This window comes from Erithacus rubecula, assembly GCF_903797595.1.
Source record: "Erithacus rubecula genome assembly, chromosome: Z".
In the NCBI taxonomy this organism is placed as follows: Eukaryota; Metazoa; Chordata; class Aves; order Passeriformes; family Muscicapidae; genus Erithacus; species Erithacus rubecula.
Genome location: NC_136661.1, coordinates 24,102,957 through 24,118,645, shown reverse-complemented (window position 1 = coordinate 24,118,645; position 15,689 = coordinate 24,102,957). Strand labels below are relative to the sequence as shown.

General features: G+C 41.2%; 1 protein-coding gene across 3 annotated transcripts in view; it reads left to right on the top strand.

Moving 5' to 3' along the window:
* Positions 1-15,689, top strand: part of LOC306814457 (protein unc-13 homolog B-like) — a 198,532-nt gene that overhangs the window by 10,040 nt on the left and 172,803 nt on the right. The gene's annotated exons all lie outside the window — the stretch shown is intronic.

Below are 15,689 nucleotides of genomic sequence, written 5' to 3'. Positions count from 1 at the left end.
TGGGAAAAACAGAGTTTGATAATGTCTGTTACTTGAGTAGAGGCAAGTGGATGTTATATTATGAGTAATCTCGCTATAATGACAAGTGTTTGCATATTTTTCCATGGTTAAAAAGAAATCAAGGCATGCCATGACCTATTAGATTTCAGTGTTAAATCAGTACGTTGTTACACTTTTGCCAGGTGGGAGGAGTTTGATTTAACAGAGCTCGACCGACAGACCTTTTATTTCCATTGTAAACTTGAGTTTGAAATTACTGTTCTGTATAAACCTGACACTTTAATCAAAGATGTAGAAACGTGTTCAGACTGTATTGGAGGAGAGTAGCACGTGACAGAAATTTGAATATATATGAGTTAACCCTGTGAATGTGCCCTGGGGGCCAGCATTGTACATTTATTTTTCCTCATAGGATGTCAGGGAAGAGCTAGTGCTGTGGTTGAAATGGGGCTTACCCAATCCTGAAAGACAAGTGCTACACTTACATGCAGTAAATGATGTAAAATGTTTGAATTAGTTGTGAGGTAGTTTTCCTAGAGAGTGTAAACACATTAGTGTTACAAAGCAAAATGGGAAGCTTGTGACTGAAGTGGTGGGAAAGAGGTTGTTAAGTTTAGGACTCAGAACTAGCCCCCAAAAGATTAGCAGGAATCACAAGGAGTGGGGATTATGAGGGAAATAGAGATGTTGGAAGGGCTGTTCTAGAGGTGACTGGGAAAATTCCACTGTGGTTTGGTGATGCAAAATTGTAAAGCAGCATTAGTGTGGATAAAAGAGAACCAGCTGGGCTGAAATTGCTTTGGGAAGAGCTGATAAGAGATTTTGCTGTGATAGCACAAGAGATCTACTGCACGTAGTCCAGGATTTAAACGTGGGTGAAAATCGCATAAGGTGGTTAGAGCAAAGTGTTTGTGGGTATTCTCTGTGTGAAAGACTGACTTCCCACACCAGAGAATATATGCTGTTGGCTGTGGCTGGGGTACAGGGAGGTGTGTTATCTGACAGTTTCAATATCAGACAATGACAAAAGCCATAAAATTGATGGAGTGAACTGTAGATGTGATTTTGAGAAGCACAGAAGGTGCTTTGGGGAAGCTGGACATGGAAGTGAACTTGGTTTGAATAATCACAACTGAAAGTAAGTTAAGGTAAACAGATGAACATGTAGGTTAGCAATTGTCAAGCCTCGAGGGAAGCTGCAGAAGCTTTTTTATGAAGTGAAGTGGCTGGATATGGAAGAGGGCATGAAATTCAGGGAAGCTACAGGGGTAAATATTAGCATCTCAAATAACAGAAAAGGCTCCACCTATGAAATTAGCGTAGAGCTGATGATTCACCCGTTCATTACGTCAGGATATGCTGAGCAAACAGAGAACCTCTGAGAGGTGTGGGCAAAATAAAAAAAAACAGTTCGTAAAGGAAGGTGTATGTTGAGGATCAGGAAGTCCAAGGCTAAGGCAGGGGCTTCCACCTCAGCAGATAGGGTGGTATCTTGCAAATGGTAATAAAACAGAAGGTGCTTTGGTCACACCAAAAAGGGAAACAGCCAGCCTCTACAGGGGGAGGAATCAGACTTCTGTGCGAGGGGACTGGGAGTTGTGTGAAGATAGGCTGGGTATGGTCCCTGGACTATAGGAATTGTTTATTGTGAAACTGAGCATGATGCACAAGGATGGGAGGAAAACTTTTAGTATTCTTCATTTGAGTCTGATAGTCTGTATGCTGAAGAGCTGAAATATGCAACACTTTAAATCCTAACTCTTCCAGCAGAAGTTTTCACTACAGCTGCAAACAAGCAGTGAGCTTGCCTAACTGGAGAGGAATAGATGTGGTTTCTGTGTATAGGCAGGACGATAAAGATGAGTGATAAATGTGGGTAAATATGGATCTTGACTTCAAAAGCAAGCAGGACTGTGACAATACAGAAAGTTTAAAATAAACTGTTAGGAGAGAATAATAAAAATATTATAGACAGGTGGAAGCAATGTGAAAGGGTATCATATGAAATGTGACGGGTTTGCAAGAGGAAGATTTTTCTGGGCTAGCTTCTTGTTCCTAGATTAAGGCATAATCTCTTTGTACCTCTGTATTGTCTCATAAATTCTATAACAGACTTCTTTTTAAAGAAAATTGGAATGGCGAAAGACCTGTAAAGAGTATAAGGAGCTGGCTGTAGCAGAAGCTAGTAATGTTACTAAGATTAGTGGGAGAAGCACTTCCAGTCCTGTCATGGAAAGAAAGAATACAAATGTGTGTGTTAAAGCTGTTCTTAAGAAAAGTCCTGATTCTGATAATATAGTAAGTTTTTAAGCAAATAAATATAGTGCAGGAAGGACTCAATGACCCCTGAGGAGCGTGAGAACGAAAATGAGTTGATGTTCTGTAAAAAAACCTGTACACTTAGAGGCATTGCTGAGAAATGAGAAACTTAGTGAAAGAAGAGATGTTAGGGAGTCCTTGTGTCTCTGCACCATGCTTATAAACAGAAGCTGATGGGATCTGTGACTTGTGTCCATTAAAAATATCAGGAAGTTAAACATGGAGTGAGAAAAAACATGGAGAGGGGGAATAGTGTTGATGTAAGATACAGAAGGTATATGCATACCATTAATTAAAGTGTTGGGTGGACGGTAGGAATGATTTTGGATGGTTTAAGTGGTCCAGGTGCTGGGAGAAGCAGCATTAAGAGTTGGTGATCCCAAAGGACCCTTCCAGTCCTGTGATCCTCACTGCACTAACTTCATTGTGATGTGAGTTACTGTTCTGACAACTAGTTGCTATAGACAAACTGTATGTTAAGGTAGAATTTTGATGTAGCATCTTCCTTATTTATAAATGTTAATAATAAGGAAAATAGCCTACATTACTCAAATTTTACCTAAGGCTGTTTATTTTGGTTAGTGGTTTTGGTGCTTCTTTAACATGGTGGATTTTCGCCTTATTTTTTATGAATATACAAGCAAGCAGCATTGTTTTCAGGAGGGGCACACTCCCTGTTAGTAGTAAGACCTTCTTATGGTTCAGTTCTTTGTATACATGCCCTTTCAAAACAAAACTATTGGCAGCTGAGTTCTGATGTGTTTGTGAGACACAGCTCCTTTAGATTGCAATCTGACTGTCCTATTTTTGCAATTTGTGGGTGTCCTCCAGGAACCAGTATTGTCTGAGAAGTTTGTGAATGTAAAGATTAAGATCAGACTGCCAAAGGTATAGTTTGCCAACAGTCTTTTGTTATTAGGTCTCCTGTTCCTGCCTGGAATCTCATTACAGTTACACCATAACTCCTACCCTGACAAGTTCTTGTTCTTAATTCTCACAATCAAACGTATTTCTGTCTCATAGATATTAATATTTTCTCTGGTTTGTAAAGCCAAACAGGTAAATATTAAGTAACATAATAGTAAGATTTTATTAAGATTTTAGGTAAAATATTTTTCATGCTAGACCAATCCTTCTTCATTATTTGGTGTGGAAAACACAGGTGCTGTTTTTCCTGGAAGCTTATCACTTACTGTAGCATGGTGGGATGTTTTTGCTTTAAAAGAAAAAGAAAATTACTGAATCCACCACAAATGTGCTGCTGCTTTATTTTTGATTTGGTGAATATGCTAGATTTCTGAAGTTTAACAGTGTTATTTGTTAGTATCATTTTTTTTTTATCTCAGTGCCTTCCAGAACAAGTTTGTGCTCAGTCCTGCTTGACAAGTAGCTGTGTTCCAGTTGGCTGAGTGCTTGCAATCCTGTAACTTAAATCGAAACTACCAGAAAATAGACCAAGGCTGTGATTAGGTGGCAATCACTACTGGTGTGGTTAGTCAGCAGCTCTTTTTCCAGGGTGCATCTTATTTACACTAAGTCTGAACAGGGAGTGTAGAAACCTGAGTCACTGGGGAGACTGTTCAGGTGACTTTTGTTGACAGGAGAGAAGCACACGCCAAAGGACAAGCACACAAGTGATTTTGTTCTGTCATTTCCTCTCTTTCCTCTTTGGTACCACAGAACTTTTGTCTTCAGCAGCTGTTACCTTGGCTGTGACCAGCTGTGTGATTTGACCTAGTAAATTTAGCAAGATTCTAGTAATTCGAGTGGGCTTTACCTCTGTGTACAACTTCTGAGCAGAAGCTGCATGTGCTCTGTGTCTTGGAAGAAATGATTCTGCAGAGAGGTGTTACCTTTTTTCAAAACAAATACACCTACCCAAACTCCTCAAATCTGAAGAAACGATTTTCTCCATTCATCTGGTTCCTGAAATACTGTTAAGGGCTTTTTTTTTTGCTATATGTGTAGTTTTAAAACAATTTTTATATTTTCTCTTTGTTGGTGGTTTTTTTTTTTGGTTGTTTGGTTTTTGTTTTCGTCTTTTTTTTTTTTTTTATGTTTTTTGTTTTTTGTTTTTAGTTGCCACTGATGTTTTTATTATAAACTAGTTGAGCTGTTTGTTGCTTTGTCATCTCAGTCAGTTTACCAGCTCAGACTGGCTCCTTGCAGACTTGATACATTATCAGTCTGTCTCTTTTCCTGCCTTCTGGTGCAAGGATATGGCTTTCATTATGCATATTTCCTTGGTCTTTGGCAGCTGGAGGCATATGTGAGTTGCAGTCTGTTTTGTGTAAAATCAAGTAGTGTGGGTTTTGTTCCCTTGATCAATTACGGCATCTTCCATAACTTAAATAATGTATTTCTGTCACTAACTTAATGTACTTCTGAACCTTGTAGAATCTGAAAGAAGGGCATATTATGCCACTGAAAATTGGAAGCCTCCTTTACCACTCTGCCCATTAGTACATCTCTTATACATGTAAAAGTTCAGTAAGATTTGTTGGATTTTTTTTTTCCCACAATGAAGCACAGATTCAGGAGTAGGATGCTGTCTTTTCAGATCATAAAGCAGTTAAAAGTTCAGGAGGATTCTGTAACCTGTAGGGAGCCCCATAAGACAAAGTGACCAAAGCACAGTCTAACAGAATGCATCGTCTGAGACAGTCAGATACACAATAACTTGCTGATACACAATAACTTGGTTTAAAACCTGCACCCAAGCTGCTTTTTGACTAACAATATTAAGGCTGCAGGAGAATATTGGAGAGGCGTGGCAGTTTGGATTACTGTTTAGTTCACCTCTTGGTTGGGGAACCAGGTCGCCTGACAGAGCTGTCTGTGTTGCCAGCGTCAGGAGGATTAACCTCTCATAATCTCTGTGATTTGAATAAGGGATTTTGTTCGTGTCCTCACTGCTCAGTTCAAAGAAGCTGCTGAGCAGAAACTTCCGTGGATCTTCAGAAATGAGTCCGTGTTTATCAGCCAGAAAGGGAAGAAATTGATGTTGCAAGGATTTCTCCTAGCTGTGCTTTTTAGCAACTGATTTAAGTGTTTGTAGGGTAAATGTATATAGATGGATTTAGCTGTTCCCTGGAATTAGGGAAGTTGGCTGAGTCCTAAGTTTCCTTTTTGTTTGCAAGGTGTTTTGTTACACAAATAGTATCGAATCCATTTCTCTATCACCACGCTCTGCTTCCCCCGCCCCCTTGGAGACCAAACTTGGACAAAAGCTGTCTTGTAAGCACATAATAACAAAACTGTGTTTGTTTTCCCACTTCTCAAGAAAGGTGTAACTGATCCAGACCAATCAGTTAGAGGTGATGCTCACCTGCCTGTGCTAAGTCAGGCCAAAGCTAGGAGGGATTACTCAGTCAGCTAAGGTGTATGTGTTTGCCCTTGAGGACTGGTGGTGGTAGTAATCAGGTACTTAGCTCTCTGCTTAGAGCCCCACAAAACTTGAGGGATTTTCTTTTGTGTATTGTGATAGGCGGGGAGGCTCTTCCATTTTTAAAAGCCAGACTCTGCTGTGTTAAACAGATAGCAAAGCATCTTGCCTCACTTTGATAGTCCCTTTCTTCTTGATGTGAGTTTGCTTGTGTTGTGTACTTTAAAACATCTGGTACTGCTGTCAAGTGACAGCTAATATGTATAGCAAAAAGGCTAAACTATGAAATAAGGTGTCTGAAGCATGTATTCCCCTTTGCTTTTGAAGAAATACCAAAGTGGAATTCATCTGAAATGGCTGGCACCTTTAAGCATTGATGATGTTGATGATGGAGGAGGTTTGGTTGTAGAACAGACTGTATGAAATACTTTCAAAAATGTCACCTCTGGATCCTAAGCCTAGGGGCATATTAATTTGTAGAGTAGATACTGCTGTACCATGTCATGCTCTTTTCTGGGAACTGTCTAAATGTTTGTATGGGTAAGATACAGGCTGATGGGCTTGTTCTGCAACCCTCACTCTCAGGATATGGTTTAGCACAAACTCCTGCAGAAGGTGTGGAAGGAGCCCCTTGGTCTGCAGGGCAGAAAACATCTGGTTTGGGACCCAGGTGCAAGATATCATTGACATCAAAGTGGTTTTTGGGAACTCTAGCATCTAATTTGAGCAGTGAGACTGTCAGCATTACTGAAACAACTGATGTTTTTGGGACCAATGAGTTACAAATCTGACTGGCATTGTCATGGTGCTGGTAGGGGGAGAGTTAGTAAGCAGAAAGCAAATACCTGTGTGACAGCAAAAAGGGTATCTGTGGCGCCTTGCTGGTGAATATTCTTTTATTTGGTTGTGGATCTTTGTGGAGAAATAGGACTGGCACTACAGAACCTTTTCTTGGTGAAGAAAACCATCTGAAGATAGTTAGAATGCTCCACTGTGTCAGAGGGCTCAGGCCTTTGGTTCAGGCAAGCGGCTGTTGAGGTGACAACTAGGAGCAAAGTGAAATTTCAGGTAGATCTGTGGGAAGGATATGAAGGAGTGAAGCACAATTCTGAATGTGCTCCACACATCTGAGGGTGTGTCGGCTCTTGCCTTTCTAGAACTAACTTGTTAGTTTGCACTGAGATGGTGATTGTTGCCAGAGAAGTTGAAAAGATGGGTAGTGAGGTAAAGGGCTCTCTGCAGAGCAGTGTGCAGGCTTGGAGGCACCTTGTGCTCCAGCACTGGCTGTGGGGCTCTTGAGAGCTGGAGCAAACACTTCCTGCACAGCCTTTAAGGATGGTAATGAGATGTGTTGTGTAGAGGATAGATTTTTATCTGGGCACTGGGAGGCTGCATTTCAGCAAGTCCCAAAGTGGACAGAGGATGGCTTATGATTCTTGATTGTTGTTATAATTACACATGCACACACACAAAAAGATGACTTACCTGGCTTGAACTCAGGGGGTTAGTCTGCTTTGTGTTGCCTGCAGAAGTGTCCTGAGACTACCTGCCAGCCAGCTGAACTGGGGGACCATGCAAGCAGGAGAAAGGGAGGAGCACCTGCAGTGATGGGAAATTCTGGGAAGAGTGTTCTGGTGTTGTGTATTCCACTCCTCAACTGCCACCTCCTCCTTCTCTCTCCTGCTTGGCATTTTCACTTCACAAGCTGCCTGGATATAGAAGCTTCTGCACTTTTTCTGGTTCCAAATATATTTAATGTAAAAACTGGAAAATATTTAATGGGCTGTTGATGCTCTGGATTCACTGACAGTAGAGATTTGTTTCAGGAAATTGTAAAGTTCAAGACCTGGATTCCTAGTTTCTTTACTGCTTCCAGCATCTAATTCTAGCTTTCTTGGCTGTATGGTTCATGAATACACTTTTTTTTCCCCCTCTCCTGGACAGAAAAAACAATGATATCAAGCTTATTTCAGCTACTCTTTATCTGAAATCAATTGAATGCTTCCTACTGCCTTTCAGGAAGCATTTCCTGGGATCAGCTGTAAGTAAACTTCTTGCAGCTTCTATTGCAAAGCAGAAGTTCCACTAAGTGCTAATGTTTAATGTAATAAAGATTTGAGCTGTGGTTTACCAAATAGCTTATCAATGTTTTAAGCATTTTATTGTTATGATCTCCTGAGGCTTTTTTGGATAGAATGATCTGCATGTTTTAAAATGCTGGATTGCAGTTCTGAATGGTCATGGTGTACTGTATATATTTTGGCAGTGTGCTTCCTGTTCTGTGCTGGCTTTTTAGTAAAATCAATGTATTTACTCAAAAGTCAGATATGAGAGTACTTCTGGGTTTTGGAACCTGTTGTTCTGTGAATCTCTTCCCTCTCTTCCTCTTTGTGAACCCTGTCCTAGTTGCTCTACTTCTAATATTGTTTTCAAAGCAACAAACAACAGTCTGACCTTGCATCCTGATACTATTTTCCTGAGAAATGCTGGTGTCAGAATTTAGAAGAGCAGTCTAATGTCTGCATCAAGGAAGGAATCGGTTTCAAACCTCTTTAATTTTTCTTCTGAATTTAGTCCCCTGTCACAGTTGCCTTCTATAAGTTGCATACACAGTTTAAATTCCATTCATCTTATTCTGTAGTTCCCTAGTAATATGCAGTTTGTGTTTGGGATACATTTCATTTTTCTGTCCAATTGTTCACAACTGTAATCCCTTTATCTTCTGCAGCACTATTGTTGTTTTTTTGTTTTTGTTGTTTTTTTGTAAATTTCATTAATGTTTTCCTCAGGTGTGAATTTTGCTTGGTGAAATAGGTCAAGTTGTATTTCGGGCAGGTGAGTTCTTGGGCTATGCAAGAAACAAGAATGCATAATGCAAACCCTTCAGTTCAGGAAGTTCAAAACCTGTGTGCTGTTAAGTCAGTGTGTCAAATCAGATCTGGTAACAGATTAACCTGTAAACAAGACCCAGATGTGTCTCTTAACTATCTAAATCTATTTTGTCATTGAAAGTGTTTAGAAGTCTACTTGCATTAACTGCCTAATACATTAAACCAGAATAGAAAGTAAATTGTTAACCCTTCTGTTGCATGAAATACTTTTTAGAGAAGTAGAAGCTTTTAAAAGAAGGCTTCTTCTGCTGATGAGGACTGACTTTTATTATAAAATAACCACACAGCTGAAGAGCTCTTGCCAAAGGATTTGCAAAGTTTATGTGCTCCTCCAGGTATACTGTGAGAATGTGGGGAGTATTAACAAATGCCAGAAAGGGTTTCCTACATAGTTTTTAAATTTGTTCTGTTTACATTATCTAGTAACTTTGGTATGGATGGAAGAAGTGGAATGCTATGAAGCTACAATGCAAGCTGAGCTGTGCTGTACACATTTACTAAGTTTTATGCAAAATTTGAGTTGAAAAGTGACAATATTTACAGGAGGTATCAGATGACCTGCTTCACTGAGGGGATCAGACTGGATGGTTGAGCAAAATAGTTGTATATATTTTTCATTTTATAACTGGATCAGCACAGTGTATTAACTGTGGGTTTGGTCAGATTTGTGTTGATTTGCCTCATATTATCCTTCAAGCTTTCCCAAGTTTATGTGCATGAAATACTGGGGATAGTCCAGATATCCAGTCACTATGCTGTGTTGCTCTGATGTTCATGGGCTATAACAGTAAAAGAGACTTGACTGTAATATGTAGTTTTTACATATAAAAGGTAGGCATTTTCTGCTTAGGTTTCAATACTTTGCTCACCGAAATTCGTCCCATAAAAGTGAAAGTTCTGGCAAGAAACAAGTGTTGGTGCCAAATTCAGTAACCAGAAACAGGTAGCAATATGCCCTTGGGGTTTAGATGTGAGCCCAAGTTGTGGCATGTCTGGATTACAGAGGGGAGCAAGTGGGCTGCTATCTTCCTTTAGACTGTGACTCTTGTGTGCATGATTGCCCTGGATCTTAACTGACCAGAGAATTTACAGAGGAGCAGGGGTGCATCTAGTGAGGTTTGGCAGTGTATGGGAGTCATTGGGATGTGTACATTATGTAGTACCTGGAAATTATTATTATGTAGTACTCTGTGAAATGGTGCTAACCTTGAATGGGAATACTGAGTGTGTGTCTTCTTATCACAGAGGTTTGGAAAACCCTGGAAGGAGTCACATGTCCCAGCTGCTGTCAGTCACTGTCCAGTGGGCAGGAAGAGTGGAGTGGTGGGTAGAAAGCTGTTTGTTGGAAATTGTATTGTAAATCAAATAAACTTACTAGATTTGTGTGTCTCTGGACAGGGTAATGAATTTGCAGATCATCTGAGCAGGAAGATGCTAATTCATGTGAATTAGGAAGGATTCTAATTCATTTTCAAGACATCTGGCAATACAGAAATCTCTTGGGTAGATCAATTTGCTATCACAGACTACAGATTAAAAACTCTCTTTTGCCCACCCTCTTCCTGAGAAGAATTCTTGAGTAATGTGAGTAATGGCTGGTTGCTGAAGGGAATGTATCTTCCCTTTGTTTGATGTGGTTCCCAAGGGCTTGGGAAGGGCAAGTCAATCTGTCCTGTGGGCATTCAGAGTGGTCAAATTGAAGAAAGCTCTTTGCTACATGATTGGAAAATGCAATATGTAAGTGCTTTGTGGTATGTTGGGTTTGTTTTTTTTTTTTTTTCATTTCTACGAACTATTAAAAATTAATGGACCCATATCACGTCTATTCCATTTATTCCGAACTACTTATTAAAGCAGATCGATCCCTCGGTTCAGTTGAGGTAAACTTGGCTGTCTGTGTTCCCCCACAGTTGTCTCAATCAAAGAGGTAATGGATTTTTTGAAGGACCGTTTCAAGTACTAAGTCAGAAAAATTCTGATTTAGAAGCAACCCTAGTTCTTGGTGCACTGTTGAAAATCTCGCTGTTTTCCTGCTCTCTGCCAGTTCCTGAGCAGAGTGGCATTTTGCTGTGCCTCTTCCTTCTGGCAGCAGAACATTTCTCTGATCAGCCCAGCCCTCCTTTTCACATTAAGCAATAACAGAATGTTGTCCCCCGTGTACTGTGAATTCAGTCTCAGCTTTTAGGACTGTTGGTCCATGAAGGTACCCACTGTGGTTCCATCACATTATTCTCAAGGAGTATACTTGGGCATAAAGTACTCACTTCCCTGCTTGAGTGGAACAATGTTCATATGTAAACCGGTGGTTTGTTTTGCCTGACAGAAAAACAAAGTATGAAGTAACGAATGTGACTTAGGTCACATTCTCTCGGTGTGTCTCAGTGGCCCCTGAGGCTGCAGGAGCCTTGTCTGCAATAACCATCCCAGCTCTGCAGGGCTGTGCTGGGAGAAGTTGGAGACCCTGCTCTGGGCTCTGCAGTTACGGCAGAAGCTGTTGAGGTGCTGCTGAGTCCTGGGTCCTTGGACCTCCTGTGCAATTATCTTTCCTCCCAGCTAGTTCAGGGAATTGTCTTCCTTCTGAACATAGTTTAAATATATGAGAATGCAGTGGAGCCTTTACCTGTCTCAGGCTGGGAATATCAAGGTGGCTGTGTCACATTGAATCTTTGTAGCAGACTTGGAAAACCACTAAACTGATGTTTTATCCAGCTTTTCCTTACTTAGGAGTTATGAAGGGAGGAGGAGAGTTTCATGGCACAGTCAGTACTGCTGTTCTGCTATGGCAGTTGCACTTAGTGTCATAATTGATGCTGCTGGGCTTTAATAGGGATTGCGTGAAACAAAACAGTGACCGAGTTCAAATCACAGGTGAGGTCACCTCATGGCCTCTGCTTCCTCCAGGCTGGAGCACCTGTTGGGTTTGAGTAGTGGGAAAGAAAAGGGTTCCTCACCCTCAGGTGGGATATGAGAGTGTGCATAGGCAGTGCATCTTTTGATCTCCAGGGGAAGGAAAAGAGGTGGTGGAGTCTCCCTCCTTGGAGGTATTCAAGAACCCTCTGGACACAATCCTGATCTGTGCTCTGGGATGACCCTGCTTGAGCGGGGAGGTTGGTCCGTATGACCCACTCTGTTCCCTTCCAACCTGACTTCTTTACGATTCTGTGAGAGGTCCTTGTTTGCCAGGGTGGGATCTCCAGGGACAGAGCAGTCCTTGTTAAAAGTGCCAGTCTTGAGCCACTTGCCAGCCTGTCGTGGATTTTATCAATAACTTCCAAGGAGTGAGTAGGAGGTGTTGATTTTCTGGCTCTGCAATATGGTACGTGCCTATAGCTGTTGGTGCAGGGTTCAGGCAGCAAAATTATTTCCAAAGGCTGAGTTATAGAAAGTGAAGGGCAGGAGTACTATCTAACAATTGCATCCCTCACAGGTGGGCTCCCCTCCCTTCTGCCTGCCTGCTGGAGGGCGCATGGGTGTGAATTTGGTGTGTGGATTTAGTCTTGGGCAGTATCAGCAGCTTGCTGTGGTCTCTTATTTCTGTTGCTTAAGCAACCTTTGCACCTAGTGCTGCATGTCACTGTACACTGAAGTCTGAGCACCTGGAAAAGGTGAGAAAAGCAGAGTGAAATGGAAATACATATTGATTCTGCTGTTCAGCCTGGGAAAGTTACAGTAGAAGTTAGAGTGCTCTCGAAAACACATTAATGCTGCATTTGTGCTTCACAGGGAGGAGGAAGCTGTTTATCAAGTAGCTGATCAGGAAAATGCATTTTGAATGCTGTGCTTTCAGCATTGCATTTCTTTTTAAAAGTGGTAATTAAAACTGCGCCCTTCCATTCTTCTAATTTCTCCCACAGCCCCTCCATGGCACTTTATTGTCCCCTGTGAAGGGATGTAGGTTTTGTTCTAGTATGGGGAGTGACCAGTTGGTAAGTCATGTGCTGGATTTAGTTAGACTGTAATCTTTTGGCCATCTGCTCAGGCACTCCCTGTGTTGCATTCCTCTCGTTTGCAACCAGGTGTTAAAGGTGATCTGGGATGTGCAGGTGTTCAGAATACTCAGGTTCCCTTTAACTGAACATGTCCATGTGCCTGCTTAGGAGGTTTGAGCAGAGTGTTTTCTGAGCCTTGTAGCAATTTGGCATGCTTAATTTTAATTATCACACTGGTGTATGTAGCACCTGCTCAGGAAAAAAAAATCATTCAGACTGTTTAAAAAATATGTGGATAACAAGGATTTCTCCTTAGAACTGAGTTTAAGAATACTCTGGTGTACACTCTGCTGTTTTTTTTTCATCCTCCCACAATGATTCTGGACACTTTTTTGCAATTTCTGGCTTGTGTTTTCCTTTCCTAGTCTTTAGGAGTTTATCTGACCCTCCAGTCTTTTGAAAGTGATAGCTGTAGAGCATCTGGAATCTTCTTGTGGCTTTTAAATTTTTTTTTTAAATTTTTATTTTCCCACTTTTTTTTTCTTTTTCTTTTCTTCCCTCCCTCTTTTTTCTGGCATTTTCATTCCCTCCCTGGTGTGCTGCTTGTCTTATGCAATGGCATGGGATCTGCACAGTTTGATGTTTGTGTCTGAATGGATGGACTTTCTGCTGCCCAGTTTGCTGAGAGAAGCCATTTGAAACTGAACAGAATTTGACATCTCCAGCTAGCTTAAAAATGCTCTTTCCCCAGAGACCATGTGGGATAACTGGGAGTGAGCCAGGAAATACCTGGCATAATATCCATTATGCTTAGGATTTTGCTTTGTGGCAATGCAGGAGCAACTGAACCTGGTGTTGCCGTGTGCTCTAGAGAACAGTTTCATTTTGTGATGCAGGTTTTAGATTCTAAAAATGAGATTTTATATTATAAAAATTTCCTGTTACACATGGCTTGCTTTCATGCTATATCATGTAGCAATGACTTTTCAGCCTTTACTGTAATGCTGAGTAATTAATGTATCAGGTTTCCATAGATCTTTGGAACTCAACTTTGAGTCCTTCCTTGAGACCTTGGCATAGAGGAGATCTAACCAGAGAGAAGGAGCAGGTGTGGGTACAGAAGTTTCTTTAGTAGTGTTCCTTTGTGAAGCTGTGCTCCTTCGTGGCGTGGTGCAGGGTGTTCAGGTGCAATGCATCAGACCTGCAAACTCCCTGGGCTGACAAACAGGCTGGGCCTTAGCAGTGCTGAGCAGCCCATTCCAGCTTGGAGCAGAAATTCAAGCTCTTATGTGGGGAGTCCAGCTCTGTCCCAGACAGGAGATGTTCTGGCAGCTGCACCTTTTCAATGCTTTCTGCACACCCCTAGGAAGTGCTTTCCTCTGGGGCTAACAAAGTAAAAACATGTCCAAGTCACTTTCCCTGGGAAAGTGTCTTTTTGGAGCCTTTTGGACATGCTGTGCAGGCTTGTAGATAGAGCAAAAGAAACACTGGTGAGATGAGACTCCCAGGTTTGTGATTCAGCTCTTACATTTCTGCAGCTGAGGGTCATTTATTAAATGCACTTGTCTAGAGGCATGGTGCTCATTCCTGGGAATTGGTAAGGATTCAGTTTTTGCCATGTGGGTCTGTAGCAGGCTTGTGATCTTTGGTCTGGCTGCTTCCCCAGGATATCCCCAGGACAGCTCTTGGTGAAGCTGTACACAGGCACCCCTCTCAGCTGCAGGGTTTTTGCTCCCTTCCATCAAACTCTGAATATTTAGAACAGTGTACAAACAGCATCTCTCTTAGTTTGCTTATTGTCTCTGCAGAGCCTGTGTTTCTTCTCTGTGTTCAGGTGCCAGTGGCCCACTCCAGCTGCTTTTTTAGCACATAATACCTAATTTCTACACTGGGGTTGCTTCTGCTTTCCTGCTAACAGTAGTGGAGCTTGTTACAAGCAGGGAGAGGCCAGCTGAAGCTTCCTGTGTGACCCCTGCCTGCCTTTGCCTTTTTTCCCACATGCACTTATTCTTGTCTCCTGCTCCTTGCAAAGGAGGGGAGCAGGGAGGTTCAGAGATAAGCTGGTGCCTGCCCACTCCAGGGCTGTATTTCATGATATACCTGCTTTTGTGGGGTATGCACAGGAACCTGTAAAGTGGGTAGATTGTCCCACATGTTTCTCAGTGGTGAAACAGTCCGATTTGGAGATTTAAAGGAATTTGCACTTTCAGTCAAGAACACTGGCCTGCACTGTTGTGTGTTGCTTGCACCATTAGGTTCAGCATCAGGAATGCTTCAGGCCCTGAATCTGGGAGAAAATCAATCAGTTTATTTTGGACCTAAAGGCTTATGGGTCTTGTCAGTCTAGGTAAAAACTGCAGCCCTTTTCACAGTAACAGTTCATAATGTAGCTGGTGCAACATTTTTCTTCATGTGAGGCATCTACCTGGACTGTAAATGCTTGCAAAGGAGAATTTCTCAAATAGCAAGACTGTCATCACACTCTGTTGCAGCTCTAAATGTAATGATGTCAAGGCATTTTTTTTTTTTAATGTTGTTTTAATTTTTTAATATTTCTTTTTGGGACTTTTATCTTGAAAGGTGGGCACTGTGAGCCTCTAATAAGTATTGGCACCTCTGTTTTCTGGAGGAAATTTCACTGCACCAGCTTTTAAATATTTTTGCTCTCTGGTATATCTTGCTTCCTAGCTTGTTGAATATGTTTTCTTCTTAGTATTAGTTTTCCACTGAGAAAACTAGCTGGAGCCTAGAGATGTCTTCTCTTAGTGCTTACACTTAGCAATTCTAGTGAGGATATGAGCTTGCAAAAGGGAAATGTAAACAAAATCTCCCCTAGGTAGACATGGACCTTTTCCATCTGGTGAGATAAGAGCCAATACTGTTTTATGTTTTAACAATTCTATTTTTATATATAAATACTATCCTGGAATTAAATTAACAGAGTAGAGCTTGTAAAAATGACATTTGAGTTTACACTGCTGTTTGTTTGGCTTATTTGATTTAATTGACAATGTCATAGTATAGAGCTACTTACTGAGCTGCTATTCAGGCTTGACTATTTTCAATTTGCAGTCTGCTATACAGTGTTAGGAGAATTTCTTTGTACAGAACTGTTTATTTCTTGTATGGTGTTTGTATGTAACTTTGTAAGTGAGGTGGTATGAA